This window comes from Hyperolius riggenbachi, chromosome 1, assembly GCF_040937935.1.
Source record: "Hyperolius riggenbachi isolate aHypRig1 chromosome 1, aHypRig1.pri, whole genome shotgun sequence".
In the NCBI taxonomy this organism is placed as follows: Eukaryota; Metazoa; Chordata; class Amphibia; order Anura; family Hyperoliidae; genus Hyperolius; species Hyperolius riggenbachi.
In genome coordinates this window covers 625,329,446-625,354,103 of record NC_090646.1, presented here as the reverse complement: position 1 = coordinate 625,354,103, position 24,658 = coordinate 625,329,446, and the positions used below count along the sequence as shown (strand labels likewise).

Genomic DNA, 24,658 nt, shown 5'->3' with positions numbered 1-24,658 from the left:
TGAGAGCATTGCACTGCTTTTGACCTGAGTCTGCAGAACTGGTTGTGCTGTAAATTCTTGGAATGCTTTGATCTCTCTCTACTAGCATAAAATATAGAAACTGAAAGCAGAGGTCCTCTGTCATTGTCTCAAACTGCCATTTAGTGACAAGTGGTAGTAATACATGCACATTACAGCAGTACTAATTATATGCCAGGAAATAAAAAAAATGGAGAGAGGTAGGAGGCGCCCTTGGGGTACTTGTAAAATAGTTAGTATACCACTGTGTTAAACTACCCCTATAGGGGCATATATCTAATAAAACAACAAACAAAAGGTATAAACGGATCCTACCTTATAAACGGTTCACTCAGGGTATCGTAAAAAGAGTACTTTAATATGGCATTTTTTAAATTGACAACGCGTTTCGCGGTAACCACCGCTTCATCAGGTTGAGTAACGTGCCGAATGGGGTGAAGTCCCTGGTCTCAGGCACCTGAGACCGGGGACTTCACCTATTCGGCACGTTACTCGACCTGATGAAGCCATCCTGGCAATCCAAAAGCCTGGTGTTTCTGAAAAAATATGTATTGAAATAAAATATTATTTCTCTAATATATAGAGAATATCAAAATACATAAAACTATCATAGTTCTCTTATTGTACTGTATATAAGGAATATCCTTTATAACTGTTTCCTCATTTTAAATTCACCTGCTGTGTTTGTATACTAGTATCTGTTCAATAAAAGTATTGAAACAGATCTTCTTTATTAATAAATGGTCAAGATATTAAAATAATAATATTAATAATAATAACAAATCTACCTGTACACATAGATACATTCAAAATGGCCTTAGTGAGCAAAACAAGGGCAAAGTTTGGCATGAGTGAGGGTAAAATAGATTACATGGTTCAGAACACAAAATGGCTACTGTGGGCAAAACAGAGCTGGAGTTTGATTTCAGTAAGGGCAGAATATACTGTATAGAGGGAAGCCTAGACTGGAAGAGGAGAGGCATGCCAACAGGACATTCTATATGTTGGCAAAAAGGGGTGGGGTTTGGCTTCAGCAAGAGCAAAAATCAGGGGGCAAGGCTTAATACAGGGGGGATGTGGGGAAAAGGTCAAGGCACGTACCACTTAATGTGGACCCAAATTAAAAATACAAGATTTCAGAAATAAAATCTATTTTCTAAATTATAATAATAAATAGCAGCCTTTTTTCAGCTGCATGATGACAAATATAAAATATTTTACTTTTATTGGAGGAAGCCCTCCCTTCCTTTCATATTGCCGGGACAGAATCCGGCAAACTGGTGGAGTAGGTTGTGTCCGGCAAAGGAGGAATTGCTAATGGCTGCCACCTGTATAACCCTAGTTATGGAAAGAGAAGGGTGAAAAGTAGTGTTGATCGAACAGTGTTCGCCACTGTTCGGGATTCGGCAAATTTTGTGGTGTTCGAGTTTGCAGCGAACACCATTCGGACACCTTAGTGTCCGTGATAGATGCTCGGTGCGGCTCGAACTTGTCCTTGGCCGAACATTCGGCTGAACATGGCCGTACGTTCGGTCAAACGCGCATTTCGTGCTGTGATTGGCCGAGCGGGTCACGTGTTCGGGAGCATAAATACCTGAACGCGCGTGATCGGCGCCATTTGCTTTCGGGTTTAGCTTTGGGTAGGTATTGAGTTTAGCGTAGCGTACTGTCTGCCAGTGCCAGCCACAGGGCCCCAGCCTCCAGCCTCACCGCCGACAACAGCACCCACAGAGCCTCACTGCTAGCCAGGCAAGCCACAGGGCCCCAGCCTCACCGCTGACAGCAGTAGGCACAAGGCCTCACTGCCAGCCAGGCCAGCCACAGGGCCCCAGCCTCCAGCTTCACCGCTGACAGCAGCTGCAGCACCCACAGGGCTGTTAAAAATCCACACGTATTTTCATTTTCACTTTCAGTGCCGCCAAGTGGGATTACTTGCGTACTACCAATCCACACTTATATTCAGTGACTTTTGCTGCGTATTGTTTATTAAAAACACACTTTCAGTGCCGCCAAGTGGGATCCCTTGCGTACCACCAATACACACGTATTTTCAGTGACTTTTGCTGCATATTGTTTGTTAAAAAAAAAACTTTCAGTGCCGACAAGTGGGGTCACTTGCGTACCACCAATCCACACGTATATTCTGTGACTTTTGCTGCGTATTGTTTATTAAAAAAACACTTTCAATGCCGCCAAGTGGGATCACTTGCGTACCACCAATACACACGTATATTCTGTGACTTTTGCTGCGTATTGTTTATTAAAAAAACACTTTCAGTGCTGCCGTCAAGTGGGATCACTTGTGTACCCCCAATCTACACGTATATTCAGTGACTTTTGCTGCGTATTGTTTATTAAAAAAACACTTTCAGTGCTGCCACGTGGGATCAGTTGCGTACCACCAATCCACACATATATTCAGTGACTTTTGCTGCGTATTGTTTATTAAAAAAACACTTTCAGTGCTGCCACGTGGGATCAGTTGCGTACCACCAATCCACACATATATTCTGTGACTTTTGCTGCGTATTGTTTATTAAAAAAACACTTTCAGTGCTGCCGGCAAGTGGGATCACTTGTGTACCACCAATCCACACGTATATTCAGTGACGTTTGCTGTGTATTGTTTAATAAAAAAACACTTTCAGTGCCGCCAAGTGGGATCACTTGCGTACCACCAATTCACACATATTTTCAGTGACTTTTGCTGCATATTATTTATTAAAAATCACTTTCAGTGCCGCTAAGTGGGATCACTTGCGTACCACCAATCTACACGTATATTCTGTGACTTTTGCTGCGTATTGTTTATTAAAAAAACACTTTCAGTGCCGCCAAGTAGGATCCCTTGCGTACCACCAATACACACGTATTTTCAGTGACTTTTGCTGCATATTGTTTGTTAAAAAAAAACCTTTCAGTGCCGACAAGTGGGGTCACTTGCGTACCACCAATCCACACGTATATTCTGTGACTTTTGCTGCGTATTGTTTATTAAAAAAACACTTTCAATGCCGCCAAGTGGGATCACTTGCGTACCACCAATACACACGTATATTCTGTGACTTTTGCTGCGTATTGATTATTAAAAAAACACTTTCAGTGCTGCCGTCAAGTGGGATCACTTGTGTACCGCCAATCTACACGTATATTCAGTGACTTTTGCTGCGTATTGTTTATTAAAAAAACACTTTCAGTGCTGCCACGTGGGATCAGTTGTGTACCACCAATCCACACATATATTCAGTGACTTTTGCTGCGTATTGTTTATTAAAAAAACACTTTCAGTGCTGCCACGTGGGATCAGTTGCGTACCACCAATCCACACATATATTCTGTGACTTTTGCTGCGTATTGTTTATTAAAAAAACACTTTCAGTGCTGCCGGCAAGTGGGATCACTTGTGTACCACCAATCCACACGTATATTCAGTGACGTTTGCTGTGTATTGTTTAATAAAAAAACACTTTCAGTGCCGCCAAGTGGGATCACTTGCGTACCACCAATTCACACATATTTTCAGTGACTTTTGCTGCATATTATTTATTAAAAATCCCTTTCAGTGCCGCCAAGTGGGATCACTTGCGTACCACCAATCTACACGTATATTCTGTGACTTTTGCTGCGTATTGTTTATTAAAAAAACACTTTCAGTGCCGCCAAGTGGGATCACTTGCGTACCACCAATCCACACGTATATTCTGTGACTTTTGCTGCATTTTGTTTATTAAAAAAACACTTTCAGTGCCGCCAAGTGGGATCACTTGCGTACCACCAATCCACACGTATATTCTGTGACTTTTGCTGCGTATTGTTTATTAAAAAAACACTTTCAGTGCTGTCGTCAAGTGGGATCACGTGCGTACCGCCAATCTACACGTATATTCAGTGACTTTTGCTGTGTATTGTTTATAAAAAAAACACTTTCAGTGCTGCCGCGTGGGATCACTTGCGTACCACCAATCCACACATATATTCTGTGACTTTTGCTGCGTATTGTTTATTAAAAAAACACTTTCAGTGCTGCCGGCAAGTGGGATCACTTGCGTACCACCAATCCACACGTATATTCAGTGACGTTTGCTGTGTATTGTTTGTTAAAAAAACACTTTCAGTGCCGCCAAGTGGGATCACTTGCGTACCACCAATGCACACATATTTTCAGTGACTTTTGCTGCGTATTATTTATTAAATAAACACTTTCACTGCTGCAGGCAAGTGGGATCACTTGCGTACCACCAATCCACACGTATTTTCAGCGACTTTTGCTCTGTATTGTTTATTAAAAAAACACTTTCAGTGCTGCTGCCAAGTGGGATCACTTGCCTACCACCAATCCATACGTATATTCTGTGACTTTTGCTGCGTATTGTTTATTAAAAAAACACTTTCAGTGCCGCCAAGTGGGATCACTTGTGTACCGCCAATCCACACATATTTTCAGTGACTTTTGCTGCATATTGTTTATTAAAAAAACACTTTCAGTGCTGCAGACAAGTAGGATCACTTGCGTACCACCAATCCACAGGTATTTTCAGTGACTTTTGCTGCATATTGTTTGTTAAAAAAAAACCTTTCAGTGCTGACAAGTGGGGTCACTTGCGTACCACCAATCCACACGTATATTCTGTGACTTTTGCTGCGTATTGTTTATTAAAAAAACACTTTCAATGCCGCCAAGTGGGATCACTTGCGTACCACCAATACACACGTATATTCTGTGACTTTTGCTGCGTATTGTTTATTAAAAAAACACTTTCAGTGCTGCCGTCAAGTGGGATCACTTGTGTACCGCCAATCTACACGTATATTCAGTGACTTTTGCTGCGTATTGTTTATTAAAAAAACACTTTCAGTGCTGCCACGTGGGATCAGTTGCGTACCACCAATCCACACATATATTCAGTGACTTTTGCTGCGTATTGTTTATTAAAAAAACACTTTCAGTGCTGCCACGTGGGATCAGTTGCGTACCACCAATCCACACATATATTCTGTGACTTTTGCTGCGTATTGTTTATTAAAAAAACACTTTCAGTGCTGCCGGCAAGTGGGATCACTTGTGTACCACCAATCCACACGTATATTCAGTGACGTTTGCTGTGTATTGTTTAATAAAAAAACACTTTCAGTGCCGCCAAGTGGGATCACTTGCGTACCACCAATTCACACATATTTTCAGTGACTTTTGCTGCATATTATTTATTAAAAATCACTTTCAGTGCCGCTAAGTGGGATCACTTGCGTACCACCAATCTACACGTATATTCTGTGACTTTTGCTGCGTATTGTTTATTAAAAAAACACTTTCAGTGCCGCCAAGTGGGATTACTTGCGTACTACCAATCCACACTTATATTCAGTGACTTTTGCTGCGTATTGTTTATTAAAAACACACTTTCAGTGCCGCCAAGTAGGATCCCTTGCGTACCACCAATACACACGTATTTTCAGTGACTTTTGCTGCATATTGTTTGTTAAAAAAAAACCTTTCAGTGCCGACAAGTGGGGTCACTTGCGTACCACCAATCCACACGTATATTCTGTGACTTTTGCTGCGTATTGTTTATTAAAAAAACACTTTCAATGCCGCCAAGTGGGATCACTTGCGTACCACCAATACACACGTATATTCAGTGACTTTTGCTGCGTATTGTTTATTAAAAAAACACTTTCAGTGCTGCCGTCAAGTGGGATCACTTGTGTACCGCCAATCTACACGTATATTCAGTGACTTTTGCTGCGTATTGTTTATTAAAAAAACACTTTCAGTGCTGCCACGTGGGATCAATTGCGTACCACCAATACACACATATATTCAGTGACTTTTGCTGCGTATTGTTTATTAAAAAAACACTTTCAGTGCTGCCGTCAAGTGGGATCACTTGTGTACCGCCAATCTACACGTATATTCAGTGACTTTTGCTGCGTATTGTTTATTAAAAAAACACTTTCAGTGCTGCCACGTGGGATCAGTTGTGTACCACCAATCCACACATATATTCAGTGACTTTTGCTGCGTATTGTTTATTAAAAAACACTTTCAGTGCTGCCACGTGGGATCAGTTGCGTACCACCAATCCAAACATATATTCTGTGACTTTTGCTGCGTATTGTTTATTAAAAAAACACTTTCAGTGCTGCCGGCAAGTGGGATCACTTGTGTACCACCAATCCACACGTATATTCAGTGACGTTTGCTGTGTATTGTTTAATAAAAAAACACTTTCAGTGCCGCCAAGTGGGATCACTTGCGTACCACCAATTCACACATATTTTCAGTGACTTTTGCTGCATATTATTTATTAAAAATCACTTTCAGTGCCGCCAAGTGGGATCACTTGCGTACCACCAATCTACACGTATATTCTGTGACTTTTGCTGCGTATTGTTTATTAAAAAAACACTTTCAGTGCCGCCAAGTGGGATCACTTGCGTACCACCAATCCACACGTATATTCTGTGACTTTTGCTGCATTTTGTTTATTAAAAAAACACTTTCAGTGACGCCAAGTGGGATCACTTGCGTACCACCAATCCACACGTATATTCTGTGACTTTTGCTGCGTATTGTTTATTAAAAAAACACTTTCAGTGCTGCCGTCAAGTGGGATCACGTGCGTACCGCCAATCTACACGTATATTCAGTGACTTTTGCTGTGTATTGTTTATAAAAAAAACACTTTCAGTGCTGCCGCGTGGGATCACTTGCGTACCACCAATCCACACATATATTCTGTGACTTTTGCTGTGTATTGTTTATTAAAAAAACACTTTCAGTGCTGCCGGCAAGTGGGATCACTTGCGTACCACCAATCCACACGTATATTCAGTGACGTTTGCTGTGTATTGTTTGTTAAAAAAACACTTTCAGTGCCGCCAAGTGGGATCACTTGCGTACCACCAATGCACACATATTTTCAGTGACTTTTGCTGCGTATTATTTATTAAATAAACACTTTCACTGCTGCAGGCAAGTGGGATCACTTGCGTACCACCAATCCACACGTATTTTCAGCGACTTTTGCTCTGTATTGTTTATTAAAAAAACACTTTCAGTGCTGCTGCCAAGTGGGATCACTTGCCTACCACCAATCCATATGTATATTCTGTGACTTTTGCTGCGTATTGTTTATTAAAAAAACACTTTCAGTGCCGCCAAGTGGGATCACTTGTGTACCGCCAATCCACACATATTTTCAGTGACTTTTGCTGCATATTGTTTATTAAAAAAACACTTTCAGTGCTGCAGACAAGTGGGATCACTTGCGTACCACCAATCCACACGTATTTTCAGCGACTTTTGCTGTGTATTGTTTATTAAAAAAACACTTTCAGTGCTGCCGTCAAGTGGGATCACTTGCGTACCGCCAATCTACACGTATATTCAGTGACGTTTGCTGTGTATTGTTTATTTAAAAAACACTTTCAGTGCCGCCAAGTGGGATCACTTGCGTACCACCAATCCACACATATTTTCAGTGACTTTTGCTGCGTATTATTTATTAAAAAACACTTTCAGTGCCGCCAAGTTGGATCACTTGCGTACCACCAATCCACACGTATTTTCAGCGACTTTTGCTGTGTATTGTTTATTAAAAAAACACTTTCAGTGCTGCTGCCAAGTGGGATCACTTGCGTACCACCAATCCACACATATATTCTGTGACTTTTGCTGCGTATTGTTTATTAAAAAAACACTTTCAGTGCCGCCAAGTGGGATCACTTGCGTACCACCAATCCACACGTATATTCAGTGACTTTTGCTGAGTATTGTTTATTAAAAAAACACTTTCAGTGCTGCCGGCAAGTGGGATCACTTGCGTACCACCAATCCACACGTATATTCAGTGACTTTTGCTGCGTATTGTTTATTAAAAAAACACTTTCAGTGCCGCCAAGTGGGATTACTTGCGTACTACCAATCCACACTTATATTCAGTGACTTTTGCTGCGTATTGTTTATTAAAAACACACTTTCAGTGCCGCCAAGTAGGATCCCTTGCGTACCACCAATACACACGTATTTTCAGTGACTTTTGCTGCATATTGTTTGTTAAAAAAAAACCTTTCAGTGCCGACAAGTGGGGTCACTTGCGTACCACCAATCCACACGTATATTCTGTGACTTTTGCTGCGTATTGTTTATTAAAAAAACACTTTCAATGCCGCCAAGTGGGATCACTTGCGTACCACCAATACACACGTATATTCAGTGACTTTTGCTGCGTATTGTTTATTAAAAAAACACTTTCAGTGCTGCCGTCAAGTGGGATCACTTGTGTACCGCCAATCTACACGTATATTCAGTGACTTTTGCTGCGTATTGTTTATTAAAAAAACACTTTCAGTGCTGCCACGTGGGATCACTTGCGTACCACCAATACACACATATATTCAGTGACTTTTGCTGCGTATTGTTTATTAAAAAAACACTTTCAGTGCTGCCGTCAAGTGGGATCACTTGTGTACCGCCAATCTACACGTATATTCAGTGACTTTTGCTGCGTATTGTTTATTAAAAAAACACTTTCAGTGCTGCCACGTGGGATCAGTTGTGTACCACCAATCCACACATATATTCAGTGACTTTTGCTGCGTATTGTTTATTAAAAAACACTTTCAGTGCTGCCACGTGGGATCAGTTGCGTACCACCAATCCACACATATATTCTGTGACTTTTGCTGCGTATTGTTTATTAAAAAAACACTTTCAGTGCTGCCGGCAAGTGGGATCACTTGTGTACCACCAATCCACACGTATATTCAGTGACGTTTGCTGTGTATTGTTTAATAAAAAAACACTTTCAGTGCCGCCAAGTGGGATCACTTGCGTACCACCAATTCACACATATTTTCAGTGACTTTTGCTGCATATTATTTATTAAAAATCACTTTCAGTGCCGCCAAGTGGGATCACTTGCGTACCACCAATCTACACGTATATTCTGTGACTTTTGCTGCGTATTGTTTATTAAAAAAACACTTTCAGTGCCGCCAAGTGGGATCACTTGCGTACCACCAATCCACACGTATATTCTGTGACTTTTGCTGCATTTTGTTTATTAAAAAAACACTTTCAGTGACGCCAAGTGGGATCACTTGCGTACCACCAATCCACACGTATATTCTGTGACTTTTGCTGCGTATTGTTTATTAAAAAAACACTTTCAGTGCTGCCGTCAAGTGGGATCACGTGCGTACCGCCAATCTACACGTATATTCAGTGACTTTTGCTGTGTATTGTTTATAAAAAAAACACTTTCAGTGCTGCCGCGTGGGATCACTTGCGTACCACCAATCCACACATATATTCTGTGACTTTTGCTGTGTATTGTTTATTAAAAAAACACTTTCAGTGCTGCCGGCAAGTGGGATCACTTGCGTACCACCAATCCACACGTATATTCAGTGACGTTTGCTGTGTATTGTTTGTTAAAAAAACACTTTCAGTGCCGCCAAGTGGGATCACTTGCGTACCACCAATGCACACATATTTTCAGTGACTTTTGCTGCGTATTATTTATTAAATAAACACTTTCACTGCTGCAGGCAAGTGGGATCACTTGCGTACCACCAATCCACACGTATTTTCAGCGACTTTTGCTCTGTATTGTTTATTAAAAAAACACTTTCAGTGCTGCTGCCAAGTGGGATCACTTGCCTACCACCAATCCATATGTATATTCTGTGACTTTTGCTGCGTATTGTCAAGTGGGATCACTTGTGTACCGCCAATCCACACATATTTTCAGTGACTTTTGCTGCATATTGTTTATTAAAAAAACACTTTCAGTGCTGCAGACAAGTGGGATCACTTGCGTACCACCAATCCACACGTATTTTCAGCGACTTTTGCTGTGTATTGTTTATTAAAAGAACACTTTCAGTGCTGCCGTCAAGTGGGATCACTTGCGTACCGCCAATCTACACGTATATTCAGTGACGTTTGCTGTGTATTGTTTATTTAAAAAACACTTTCAGTGCCGCCAAGTGGGATCACTTGCGTACCACCAATCCACACATATTTTCAGTGACTTTTGCTGCGTATTATTTATTAAAAAACACTTTCAGTGCCGCCAAGTTGGATCACTTGCGTACCACCAATCCACACGTATTTTCAGCGACTTTTGCTGTGTATTGTTTATTAAAAAAACACTTTCAGTGCTGCTGCCAAGTGGGATCACTTGCGTACCACCAATCCACACATATATTCTGTGACTTTTGCTGCGTATTGTTTATTAAAAAAACACTTTCAGTGCCGCCAAGTGGGATCACTTGCGTACCACCAATCCACACGTATATTCAGTGACTTTTGCTGAGTATTGTTTATTAAAAAAACACTTTCAGTGCTGCCGGCAAGTGGGATCACTTGCGTACCACCAATCCACACGTATATTCAGTGACTTTTGCTGCATATTGTTTATTAAAAAAACACTTTCAGTGCTGCCGGCAAGTGGGATCACTATGTAACGATTACTATGAAGAAATCCAGTGAAGATTAGAAAGGTTAGATAAACTGGGTTTATTTAGTCTAGAGAAAAGACGCCTTAGAGGAGATCTAATTAACATGTATAAATACATCAGAGGGCAATATAATAGCTTGGCGGATGAGCTTTTTGTACCTAGGCCTTCTCAAAGGACTAGAGCAGAGGTCCCCAACCTGGGGGCCGCGGCCCCCTGGGGGTCCGTGGGAAGATTTCTGGGGGGCCGCGGCGGATCTGGCCTTTCTCCCTCTCCCCCCAGCGGCCGCCGTTCCTGATACCTTATGACTGAGCGGGCGGCCGCTTTCTTCCTTATATTCCCCATAGCCCCTCTCGCATCTCATATTACAGCAGCGCTTGCTGTGCAACTGCTGTAAGGAGGGAAGGAGGCGGGGCAGCGTTCCCATGGTAACGGCGATCGCCGCTACAGGAAGCCGCTGCCCTATTTCCTACCCTTCCTTACAGCAGCCGCGCGGGAAGCGCTGCTGTAATACGAGGTGCTGCAAGAGGAGAGGAGCTATGGGGAACATAAGGAAGTGTCACGGTCAGTTACCTGTCCAGGTGAGGCGGCTGGCACATGCGGATGCTGGCAGTCGTTCTGGGGGGTCTCGGCGGGCCTCCCGGCAGGGTGTTCTGTCGGGGCTCTCCAGCGCGTGTGGCGTTGTGCGGCGAAAGTGTTGGCACCGCAAGGTGTGGGCATGATTGCTGTGCACGCGCGCGCGCAAAGACGGCTGTTTTATGCATCTTCTTCTTGTTGTGCGTGCGTGCGTGTGCACGGGCGTGCGCGTGTGTATCGCGCATGTGCGTGTCCGTGTTTGCGCATGCGCGCGTGACGCGCTGCTCCGTGTGCGCGTGACGCACTACGTTGTGTGCGCGTCGCGCGGTGCGCGCCAAACGGCCTATTTAAGCCTGGAGAGCCCAGACCTCTGTGCTGTGGTATTGCAGCAAGTTTGCTCCCGTGACGTGACACTTTGTCTGCCTGATTCCTGACCTACTCCATGCTGAACCTTGCCTGTCTGATAACCCGCTCTGTTGCCGAACCCTGCTCTGTACGACTACCCGCTCTGCTGCCGAACCTTGCTTGTCTGATAACCCGCTCTGTTGCCGAACCCTGCTCTGTACGACTACCCGCTCTGCTGCCGAACCTTGCTTGTCTGATAACCCGCTCTGTTGCCGAACCCTGCCCATCTGACTACCTGCTCTGCTACCGACCCCGGATTGTTCAAGGATCTGCGGTTCTACCAGTCTGTTACAGAACCTGCGTGGCAACATCATCTCTGGTGTACGGGTCATTGCAGTACCAGACCCGTCCTGCGGGAGTCTCCAGTTCCTGCTCACTCCAACGACTGGATCTGCGAGCACTCCTGCCCCGTGTTAACCCAAGGCACCTGTTTCCAGTTCAGGGCTTGGGGTTGATAAGCCGCAGGGGTTGCTGTCCTCAGCACATCGGTCTCCTTACCTTCAGGTACGTGACAGAATACCACAGCCATCACATGGAGACCGCTGAGGCAGCGAAGGTTTTGACCACCTTGTATGAACAGATGTCGGCCCTGACTGAGGCCATGAAGGAACTACAGGCTAGCCATTTACGCTTGGAAGGAAGAGTGGGAGAAATGTCTGCAACTGGGAACCAAGCTCCAGTAAACGTTCCTCCTCCAGCCGCTAGTCCAGTTCTCGCACCTCCTGCTGCAGCTCCTCTTCCACCTCCTCCTGAACCACGTGTAGTTATGCCAGATCGGTTCTCTGGAGACCGAACCAAGTTCCGAGCTTTCCGTCACTCATGTCAGCTTTACTTTAATCTGCAACCTCGCACTTATTACTGCGAAGAGGTAAAAGTGGGATTAATCATCTCCCTATTACAAGGGGAACCTCAAGCCTGGGCCCACAACCTTATGGATCAAGAACATGTATCTCTAGCCACATCGGAGACCCTGTTTGCAGCTATGGCAGTACTATATGACGATCCACAGCGTAGTGCTACTGCTGAAACCGCCTTGGGATATCTTCGTCAAAGCCGCCGGTCGGTGGAAGAGTACACTGCGGAGTTCCGTCGGTGGGCGGCCGACACCGACTGGAATGATTCAGCCCTGAGGTACCAATATCGGAAGGGTCTGTCAGCCTACATTAAAGATGAGTTATCACGTGCTGATGCTCCGACTACTTTGGAAACGCTCATTACTGCTGCAATCCAGATTGACAGACGGTTCCGGGAACGACAGCTGGAGAGATTCAGTGAACGCAGCCCACGCCCCAATTGGATACCTGCCTCCTCTGTTGGTGCTCCCGCTCCTGTGGCAGACCAAGATCAGCCAGAGCCGATGCAGATTGGGGTGATTCGTTCTCGTCTCTCCCCCGAAGAAAGACAAAGACGGCGTCAGGAGAACCTCTGTTTCTATTGTGGCTCAGCCGGTCACTTCCTAGATGCCTGCCCAATCCGCACCCCTGGTGAGAAGAAACAAATCATGCAGAATCCACATACATATAAGCTTCAGATTATTCGGCCATCCACTAATCATTTCTCTGTTCCTATCTCATTTCAGTTACCCGCAGGAAACCTTGAAGTATCAGCCATTATTGATTCAGGTGCATGCAGCTGCTTTATGGACATCACGTTTGCCACTAATCACCGGATACCTGTGCAGTTTAAACAGAATCCCCTTCTAATTCATCTAGCCGACGGTAGTGAAGTGAGCTCTGGTCCGGTTGTCTATGAGACATTACCTCTTGCTACCACCATCCAAGGATTACACCAGGAACAACTGAAGCTGGACCTCCTTACTTCACCGCTCCATCCAGTCATACTAGGACTACCCTGGCTTCAAGCCCACAATCCTGCTATTGATTGGTCATCCGGCACTGTGTCCTTTCCGTCCACCTATTGCGACAAGAGTTGTATACTGGAACAACCAAGAGCAGTGGGTACTCTTCTTTGCACATCTTCTTTGCAGGAAGCAATACCGGAACAGTATCATACTTTTCTTGATGTCTTTGACAAAAAGAAAGCGGATGCATTGCCTCCTCACCGGCCATATGATTGTCCCATTGATTTACTGCCTGGATCAGCAATCCCTTTTAGTCGAATGTTTCCCCTGTCAGAACCTGAGCAAGAAGTATTACGTGAATACATTGAAGAGAACGTGAGGAAGGGATTCATCCGACCTTCCAAGTCCTCTGCTGGCGCAGGAATTTTCTTTGTCCAAAAGAAAGATGGAACCCTCAGGCCTTGTGTTGACTACAGGGAATTGAACAAGGTTACAATCAAAAACAGGTACCCCTTACCACTTATGCCGGAACTATTCCAGAAATTAAGAGATGCCAAGATCTTTACAAAATTGGATCTGAGAGGTGCCTATAACCTAGTGAGGATAAGAGAAGGGGACGAGTGGAAGACTGCCTTTAGGTCACGATACGGTCATTTTGAGTACCTAGTTATGCCATTTGGACTTTGCAATGCACCAGCCACCTTTCAGCATTTCATTAATGATGTTCTCAGGGAGTTTATTGATCATTTTCTAGTAGTGTATCTGGATGACATCCTGATTTTTTCAACATCCTTGGAGGAACACAGGAAACAAGTTTGTCAGGTTTTGGAGCGATTAAGACGTCACAACCTCTATGCTAAAGCTGAAAAGTGTGAATTTGAGCAACATACAATTCAGTTCCTGGGGCTTATTATCTCGGCAGAAGGCTTTACAATGGATCCCCAGAAAGTTCAAGCTATCCTTGAATGGCCAGCACCAATCAACAGAAAAGCAGTACAAAGATTTGTAGGATTTGCAAATTTCTATAGGAAATTTATTAGGAACTTTTCCGCCATTATTTTACCCATCACGAGGCTGACCCGACAATAGAGTTGGGCCGAACGGTTCGCCGGCGAACCTGGTTCGCGCGAACCTAGGTGGTTCGCGTGCGGGTACCGCACGCGAACTTTATTGCGGAAAAGTTCGCCCCATTGCGGTTCGCCCCATAATGCACTGAGGGTCAACTTTGACCCTCTACATCACAGTCAGCAGGCCCAGTGTAGCCAATTAGGCTACACTAGCCCCTGGAGCCCCACCCCCCCTTATATAGGCAGGCAGCGGCGGCCGTGGCCACTCGTGTGCCTGCATTAGTTAGAGTAGGGCGAGCTGCTGCAGTCTCTCATAGGGAAAGATTAGTTAGGCTTAACTTGTCCCTGGCTGCATACCTGTTCATTGATCCTGCCACTGCATACCTGTTCATTGATCCTGCCACTGCATACCTGTTCATTGATCCTGCCACTGCATACCTGTTCATTGATCCTGCCACTGCATACCTGTTCAGTGATCCTGCCACTGCATACCTGTTCATTGATCCTGCCACTGCATACCTGTTCATTGATCCTGCCACTGCATACCTGTTCATTGATCCTGCCACTGCATACCTGTTCATTGATCCTGCCACTGCATACCTGTTCATTGATCCTGCCACTGCATACCTGTTCATTGATCCTGCCACTGCATACCTGTTCAGTGATCCTGCCACTGCATACCTGTTCATTGATCCTGCCACTGCATACCTGTTCTGTGAACCCACCACTGCATACCTGTTCTGTTCAGTGGACCCGCCACTGTATACCTGTTCAGTGGACCCGCCACTGCATACCTGTTCTGTTCAGTGAACCCGCCACTGCATACCTGTTCTGTTCAGTGGAGTTTGGTGTGTCAGTGTGAAGCAGTACCTTAATTACACTCCCTGATTGATGTATACACATGCAAGATGTTTTAAAGCACTTTAGGCCTGTCATTTAGCATTCAATGTGATTTCTGCCCTTAAAACGCTGCTTTGCGTCAAATCCAGATTTTTCCCGGTGACTTTTGGCGTGTATCCCACTCCGCCATGCCCCCCTCCAGGTGTTAGACCCCTTGAAACATCTTTTCCATCACTTTTGTGGCCAGCATAATTTTTTTTTTTTTTCAAAGTTCGCATCCCCATTGAAGTCTATTGCGGTTCGCGAACTTTAACGCGAACCGAACCTTCCGCGAAAGTTCGCGAACCCGGTTCGCGAACCTAAAATCGGAGGTTCGGCCCAACTCTACCCGACAACATATTCCGTTTAAATGGACAGAGGAGGCTCAATGCGCCTTTGAGAAGCTAAAGAAACTGTTCACTTCTGCATCCATTCTCAAGCACCCTGACCCGGCCATGCCATATATCCTGGAGGTGGACGCTTCAGACTCAGCAGTGGGTGCAGTGTTATCACAGAGATCGGGTGAAAAAGCAATTCTCTACCCCATAGCCTTCTTTTCCTGGAAATTGTCGGATGCGGAAAGGAATTATGACGTGGGAGACAGGGAATTGTTAGCTATTAAATATGCTTTGGAAGAATGGCGATACCTACTGGAAGGGGCTTCTCAGGATATCCTAATCTACACGGATCATAGAAACTTAGAGTATCTGAAGAAAGCAAAGAGACTTAACCCAAGACAAGCCAGATGGGCTGTTTTCTTTTCAAGATTTTCTTTCCATATCACATACCGCCCTGGTTCAAAGAATATCAAACCGGACGCATTGTCGCGCATGTTCCCTGAAGAAGAGATGCCAACAGTAGTGGATACTATCCTTTCCAATCAGAATTTTTTATTAATACAACCGGAGCTAATAGAACGGCTCCGTCAGGATTCGGCAGACCCACCGGACAAGATGAAGACACAGTTGGTAGCCAAAGACGGGTTGTGGCTTTTCAAAGATAGGGTTTTTGTTCCAGAAAAACATCGGTTGGAAGTATTCAAACTGTGCCATGACCATCAGCTGACCGGTCACTTTGGAGTAGCAAAGACCCAGGAATTAGTCCAACGTTTTTTTTGGTGGCCTGCGTTGCAGAAAGATTGCGAAAACTATGTCAAGTCATGCCAAGTATGCAGCCGGAGCAAGGGGTTGAATCTCAAACCATGGGGATTGTTGAATCCACTACCTGTTCCTCCTAGACCATGGTATTCAATATCAATGGACTTTATTGTAGAATTACCAAATGCAGATGGGGCTAACACGATCTTTGTAGTGGTAGATCGATTGACGAAGATGGCGCATTTTATTCCCATGATGAACTTACCTTCTGCAAGAATTACTGCTATGACCTTCATCAAGGAGATTGTAAGGTTGCATGGGGTTCCTAATGACATTGTATCAGACAGGGGAACTCAGTTCACTTCACAGTTTTGGAAAGCACTCTGTCAAATACTCAATATCCGGTTACATTTTTCATCAGCATATCATCCACAATCCAACGGACAAACTGAACGCACGAATCAAACATTGGAACAATATCTCAGATGCTTCATTTCAGGGTCACAGGATAATTGGGCTCAATTATTGCCATCCGCGGAATTTGCCTACAACAATTCAGTCCATACGTCCACTAAGCAATCTCCATTCTTTGCCAACTATGGGTTTAATCCTTCATTTTTACCTGGTATAGTGAAAGAATCTCCAGTTCCTGCAGCAGAAGAATTGGCCAAGTGGTTGGTTCAGAATAATCAACTCCTTCAGCGATCAATGACTCAGGCTCAGGAGGACTTTAAAAAGAAGGCTGATTGTCACAGGAGGGGAGATGTGAACTTGGAAGTGGGGGACCAGGTATACCTATCAACCAAGAACTTGAGACTTACATGCCCATCGAAGAAGCTAGGTCCTAAATTTATTGGGCCTTTTAAAATTAGAAGAAGGATTGGACAATCAGCTTATGAACTTGAATTACCTAGCAACCTCAGAATTCATCCTGTCTTTCACGTTTCTCTGTTAAAGCCAGTACATCCGGACCTCTTTCCTGGACAGAATTCAGGACCACCTTCACCAGACATAGTGAATGGAGAAGAGGAATATGAAGTGGAAGATATTCTGGATTCCAGATGTAGGGGTAGTCGGGTACAATATCTCATTAAATGGAAGAACTATGGAGCAGAGGACAACACCTGGGAACCAGCCTCTTTTGTTCATGCACCTGCTTTGGTGAGACGGTTTCATCAGAGGTGTCCAGATAAACCAAGACCAGGAGGCATCCGGAGGCTGCCCGTAAGGGGGGGGCATTGTCACGGTCAGTTACCTGTCCAGGTGAGGCGGCTGGCACATGCGGATGCTGGCAGTCGTTCTGGGGGGTCTCGGCGGGCCTCCCGGCAGGGTGTTCTGTCGGGGCTCTCCAGCGCGTGTGGCGTTGTGCGGCGAAAGTGTTGGCACCGCAAGGTGTGGGCATGATTGCTGTGCACGCGCGCGCGCAAAGACGGCTGTTTTATGCATCTTCTTCTTGTTGTGCGTGCGTGCGTGTGCACGGGCGTGCGCGTGTGTATCGCGCATGTGCGTGTCCGTGTTTGCGCATGCGCGCGTGACGCGCTGCTCCGTGTGCGCGTGACGCACTACGTTGTGTGCGCGTCGCGCGGTGCGCGCCAAACGGCCTATTTAAGCCTGGAGAGCCCAGACCTCTGTGCTGTGGTATTGCAGCAAGTTTGCTCCCGTGACGTGACACTTTGTCTGCCTGATTCCTGACCTACTCCATGCTGAACCTTGCCTGTCTGATAACCCGCTCTGTTGCCGAACCCTGCTCTGTACGACTACCCGCTCTGCTGCCGAACCTTGCTTGTCTGATAACCCGCTCTGTTGCCGAACCCTGCTCTGTACGACTACCCGCTCTGCTGCCGAACCTTGCTTGTCTGATAACCCGCTCTGTTGCCGAACCCTGCCCATCTGACTACCTGCTCTGCTACCGACCCCGGATTGTTCAAGGATCTGCGGTTCTACCAGTCTGTTACAGAACCTGCGTGGCAACATCATCTCTGGTGTACGGGTCATTGCAGTACCAGACCCGTCCTGCGGGAGTCTCCAGTTCCTGCTCACTCCAACGACTGGATCTGCGAGCACTCCTGCCCCGTGTTAACCCAAGGCACCTGTTTCCAGTTCAGGGCTTGGGGTTGATAAGCCGCAGGGGTTGCTGTCCTCAGCACATCGGTCTCCTTACCTTCAGGTACGTGACAGGAAGCGACTGCCCGCTCGTAAGGTAACAGGAGCGGCGGCCGCGCGGGGGAGGAGAGGAGAGGCTACACTGGGCTAACTGTACTGGCGATACTGGGCTAACTATACTTGCTATACTGGGCCAACTATACTTGCTATACTGGGCTAACTATACTTGCTATTCTGGGCTAACTATACTTGCTATACTGGGCCAACTATACTTGCTATACTGGGCTAACTATACTTGCTATACTAGGCTAACTATACTTGCTATACTGGGCTAACTATACTTGCTATACTGGGCCAACTATACTTGCTATACTGGGCTAACTATACTTGCTATACTGGGCTAACTATACTTGCTATTCTGGGCTAACTATACTTGCTATACTGGGCCAACTATACTTGCTATACTGGGCCAACTATACTTGCTATACTGGGCCAACTATACTTGCTATACTGGGCTAACTGTACTTGCTACACTGGGCTAACTGTACTTGCTATACTGGGCTAACTATACTTGCTATACTGGGCCAACTATACTTGCTATACTGGGCTAACTATACTTGCTATACTGGGCTAACTATACTTGCTATACTGGGGTAACTATACTTGCTATACTGGGGTAACTATACTTGCTATACTGGGGTAACTATACTTGCTATACTGGGGTAACTATACTTGCTATTCTGGGCTTACTATACTTGCTATACTGGGCTAACTATACTTGCTATTCTGGGCTAACTATACTTGCTATTCTGGGCTAACTATACTTGCTATACTGGGCTAACTATACTTGCTATACTGGGCTAACTATACTTGCTATACTGGGCTAACTGTACTTGCTATACTGGGCTAACTATACTTGCTATTCTGGGCTAACTATACTTGCTATACTGGGGTAACTATACTTGCTATTCTGGGCTAACTATACTTGCTATACTGGGATAACTACTGGCTATACTGGGCTAACTATACTTGCTATACTGGGCTAACTATACTTGCTATTCTGGGCTTACTATACTTGCTATACTGGGCTAACTATACTTGCTATTCTGGGCTAACTATACTTGCTATACTGGGGTAACTATACTTGCTATTCTGGGCTAACTATACTTGCTATACTGGGGTAACTACTGGCTATACTGGGCTAACTATACTTGCTATACTGGGCTAACTATACTTGCTATACTGGGCTAACTATACTTGCTATTCTGGGCTAACTATACTTGCTATTCTGGGCTAACTATACTTGCTATACTGGGATAACTACTGGCTATACTGGGCTAACTATACTTGCTATACTGGGGTAACTACTGGCTATACTGGGCTAACTATACTTGCTATACTGGGCTAACTATACTTGCTATACTGGGCTAACTATACTTGCTATACTGGGCTAACTATACTTGCTATTCTGGGCTAACTATACTTGCTATACTGGGATAACTACTGGCTATACTGGGCTAACTATACTTGCTATACTGGGCTAACTATACTTGCTATACTGGGCTAACTATACTTGCTATACTGGGCTAACTATACTTGCTATTCTGGGCTAACTATACTTGCTATTCTGGGCTAACTATACTTGCTATACTGGGATAACTACTGGCTATACTGGGCTAACTATACTTGCTATACTGGGGTAACTACTGGCTATACTGGGCTAACTATACTTGCTATACTGGGCTAACTATACTTGCTATACTAGGCTAACTGTACTTGCTATACTGGGCTGACTGTACTTGCTATACTGTGGTAACTGTACTAGCTATACGGGGGTAACTATACTTGCTATACTAGGCTAACTGTACTTGCTATAGTGTGGTAACTATACTTGCTATACTGGGGTAGCTATACTTGCTATACTAGGCTAACTGTACTTGCTATACTGGGGTAACTACTGGCTATACTGGGGTAGCTATACTTGCTATACTAGGCTAACTGTACTTGCTATACTGGGGTAACTATACTTGCTATACTAGGCTAACTGTACTTGCTATACTGGGGTAACTACTGGCTATACTGGGGTAGCTATACTTGCTATACTAGGCTAACTGTACTTGCTATAGTGTGGTAACTGTACTTGCTATACTGGGCTAACTGTACTTGCTATACTGTGGTAACTGTACTTGCTATATTAGGCTAACTGTACTTGCTATACTGTGGTAACTGTACTTGCTATACTGGGGTAACTATACTTGCTATACTAGGCTAACTGTACTTGCTATACTGGGGTAACTACTGGCTATACTGGGGTAGCTATACTTGCTATACTAGGCTAACTGTACTTGCTATAGTGTGGTAACTGTACTTGCTATACTGGGCTAACTGTACTTGCTATAGTGTGGTAACTGTACTTGCTATATTAGGCTAACTGTACTTGCTATACTGTGGTAACTGTACTTGCTATACTGGGGTAACTATACTTGCTATACTAGGCTAACTGTACTTGCTATAGTGTGGTAACTGTACTTGCTATACTAGGCTAACTGTACTTGCTATACTGGGGTAACTACTGGCTATACTGGGGTAGCTATACTTGCTATACTAGGCTAACTGTACTTGCTATAGTGTGGTAACTGTACTTGCTATACTGTGGTAGCTGTACTTGCTATACTGGGGTAACTATACTTGCTATACTAGGCTAACTGTACTGGATATACTGTGGTAACTATACTTGCTATACTGGGGTAACTATACTTGCTATACTAGGCTAACTGTACTTGCTATACTGGGGTAACTATACTTGCTATACTAGGCTAACTGTACTTGCTATACTGTGGAATCTGGGGAAAAAAGGGGGGGGCTGCTGCCGCCGACACTAGCCACGCCCACTCACCCCTCCCACCCCCCCCCCCCAGGGGGGCCTCGGAGAAAATTTTGGTCGGGATAGTGGGCCCCGGGCTCAAAAAGGTTGGGGACCCCTGGACTAGAGGACATGATCTGCGCATGGAGGAAAAACGGTTTAGCCATTTATTTAGGAAAGGGTTCTTTACAGTAAGAGTGATTAAGATGTGGACTGCATTGCCACAGGAAGTCGTTATGGCAAACTCTATACCTGCATTGAAGGGGCCCATACACTCAGCCGATTTCTGGCCGACCCATTGATCCCGATCGATCGATTGCAAATTGGTTGGCCAATCGACCGATCGATGGCCGATTTCGATCGAATTAGATGGATTTCCATCGAACTGGCAGTGTGGAAAATTTAGGTCGATCTGATGAGATTGCTTATCAGTTTGCATTGGCCTTAATGGAAATCTGATGGCAAAAAAATGCCATCAGATCGAATTTCAATAGATTTCAAACTGAAATCTATTGGAATTCTATCCTGGTAAAAAATGCTCTAAAAAACGCATCAGATAGATCATCAGATGCATTTCTTATCTATCTGCTGCCAATCTGACGAGTGTATGGGCACCTTTAAAGGGGGCTTAGATGCTTTCCTTGCGTTGAAAGACATCCATGGCTACAATTACTAGGTAATGCCTAAGGATGTTGATCCAGGGATTTTATCTGATTGCCATCTGGAGTCAGGAAGGAATTTTTCCCTTTTGGGGCTAATTGGACCATGCCTTGTAAGGTTTTTTTTGCCTTCCTCTGGATCAACAGGGATATGTGAGGGAGCAGACTGGAGTTGTACTTTGTACTGGTTGAACTCGATAGACGTATGTCTTTTTTCAACCAAAATAACTATGTAACTATGTAACTATGAATTGATTAAAAAAAAGTTGCTATAGGATATTTTGAATTTTCAGCTTCACTGCACCTTTATTTAATGTACGCTGATTACACTACCAGGAAAATATAATAACAAATCTCAATTCAAAGTGGTATAGCGCCCCTCTTCAAATGAGTATAATTCCCCCAAAAACATTCCAAACATTGAGGGTTTCAATCGCGCAAAATTCATATAAATTGTAACTTTTAATATCCAATTAAAAAGACAGATTATACTGTGTAAGGAGACCATCACACTTCGGCACTCCAGAGCGGTCATTTCTTTATGTACGCATGGTTACATCAGTTGCAAACAGAGCACAAAAACTGCCTGTGTTTACAGCTGTTTCACGTGAAGCCACGCCTCCTCAGGACAAGGCATCTTGGCCGTGGCTTTCTAACTAGAATCCAGCAACGGCATTCCTTGTGGCTGCATACAGCATCACCTGCACCTGCATCATAGGAGAGTGGATACACTTAAAGGACAACTATCAAAGTTAACTAAAATTCTAAATGCCACGCATATTTCCAGTAATTGCTAGCTAATAGCAATACAAAGGCTTTTTTTCATCTTTTCATATTTTATGGGAAGAAAATGACATTTACTGAGAGCAGTTTTAACTGTTGGCATTACTATGGAGGACTGTGTCCAGCACATCCGCATTCAGAAACAATCTTCACTGGCTGTAATACTGTGAGAAAAATGTGTTCAGAATGATAGAAAACAGAAATATTGCTTCAAGTGTGTGTAAATAATCATCAGCTGCAGCTCTGTCTGTGTGCTCCTGTGTCTCTCTCTGTCTGCCACGCCGTCAAAAGTAAACAGTCTACAGGGAGATTAAAGTTCAGCTCTGCCTCCTCCCGATGCTGACGCTATAGATATGTGGGCTTTACATAAAAACAGTTCCATTGATAGTTTAACTTTAACAGACACGCTACCAACTCACACAACATAAATTGCGTGCAGCCTAATAGTGCTTATTGGAAGGAATGGTCTTTCTTGGATACAGTCCAACATGGTTGTTTTACCCGATCAATGTAAACATATTGGAAAAAGACTTGTATATGCTTCTTCTATGTGTCATCATAGAAACATGTGTCAGGCTGCGCCAGGAAAACAATACTATGATACAATTGTTTTTATGTATATGCCTATAATCTGTCTTTTTTAATTGGATATTAACTCATAAGTAACTTCAATAGAGTAATCTCATTTGAGAGCATTGCACTGCTTTTGACCTCAGTCTGCAGAACTGGTTGTGCTGTAAATTCTTGGAATGCTTTGATCTCTCTCTAATAGCATAAAATATAGAAACTGAAAGCAGAAGTCATCTGTTATTGTCTCAAACTGCCCCTTAGTGACAAGTGGTAGTAACACATGCACATTACAGCAGTACTAATTAGAAGCCAGGAAATAAAAAAAAATGTGCTAAAGTAAAATTGGCCTGGAGCACTCACAAGCCTCTTAATAAATTGACTGCTAAAAGGTTAAAAGTTATGCTTTATATAAATATAGACTTGCACAAAAGAAAAAATGTCCAAACATTTCCTGAACTCCTTGTGAAGTGAGGTGATTCAACAACCTAACTTTCCACATACTTCTTTCTGGGCCCAACTAAAGTACCTGCACCATGAACCTAGGCCTAAAACTGCTCATCTATCCTGGCAATCCTAAAGCTTCCTGTGTTTCTGACAAAATATGTATTGAAATAAAATATTATTTCTCTAATATATAGAGAATGTCAAAATACATTAAACAAAAATATTTCTCTTAATGTACTGTATATAAGGAATATCCTTTATAACTGTTTCCTCATTTTAAATTCACCTGCTGTGTTTGTATCCTAGTATTTGTTCAATAAAAGTATTGAAATAGATCTTCTTTATTAATAAATGGTCAAGATATTAAAATAATAATATTAATAATAATAACAAATCTACCTGTACACATAGATACATTCAAAATGGCCTTAGTGAGCAAAACAATGGCAAAATTTGGCATGAGTAAGGGTAAAATAGATTAAATGGTTCAAAACACAAAATGGCTACTGTGGGCAAAACAGAGCTGGAGTTTGAATTCAGTAAGGGCAGAATATACAGTATAGAGGGAAGCCTAGACTGGAAGAGGAGAGGCATGCCAACAGGACGATCTATATGTTGGCAAAAAAGGGGTGGGGTTTGGCTTCAGCAAGGGCAAAAATCAGGGGGCAAGGCTTAATACAGGGGGGATGTGGGGAAAAGGTCAAGGCACCTACCACTTAAAGTGGACCCAAATTAAAAATACAAGATTTCAGAAATAAAATCTATTTTCTAAATTATAATATTAAACAGCAGCCTTTTTTCATCTGCATGATGACAAATATAAAATATTTTACATTTATTGGAGGAACCCCTCCCTTCCTTTCATATTGCCAGGACAGAATCCGGCAAACTGGTGGAGTGGGTGGTGTCCGGCAAAGGAGGCATTGCTA

General features: G+C 43.9%; 1 protein-coding gene across 3 annotated transcripts in view; it reads right to left on the bottom strand.

The window, feature by feature from the left end:
• Positions 1-24,658, bottom strand: part of LOC137529187 (complement component receptor 1-like protein) — a 118,526-nt gene that overhangs the window by 73,107 nt on the left and 20,761 nt on the right. The window lies entirely within an intron of this gene.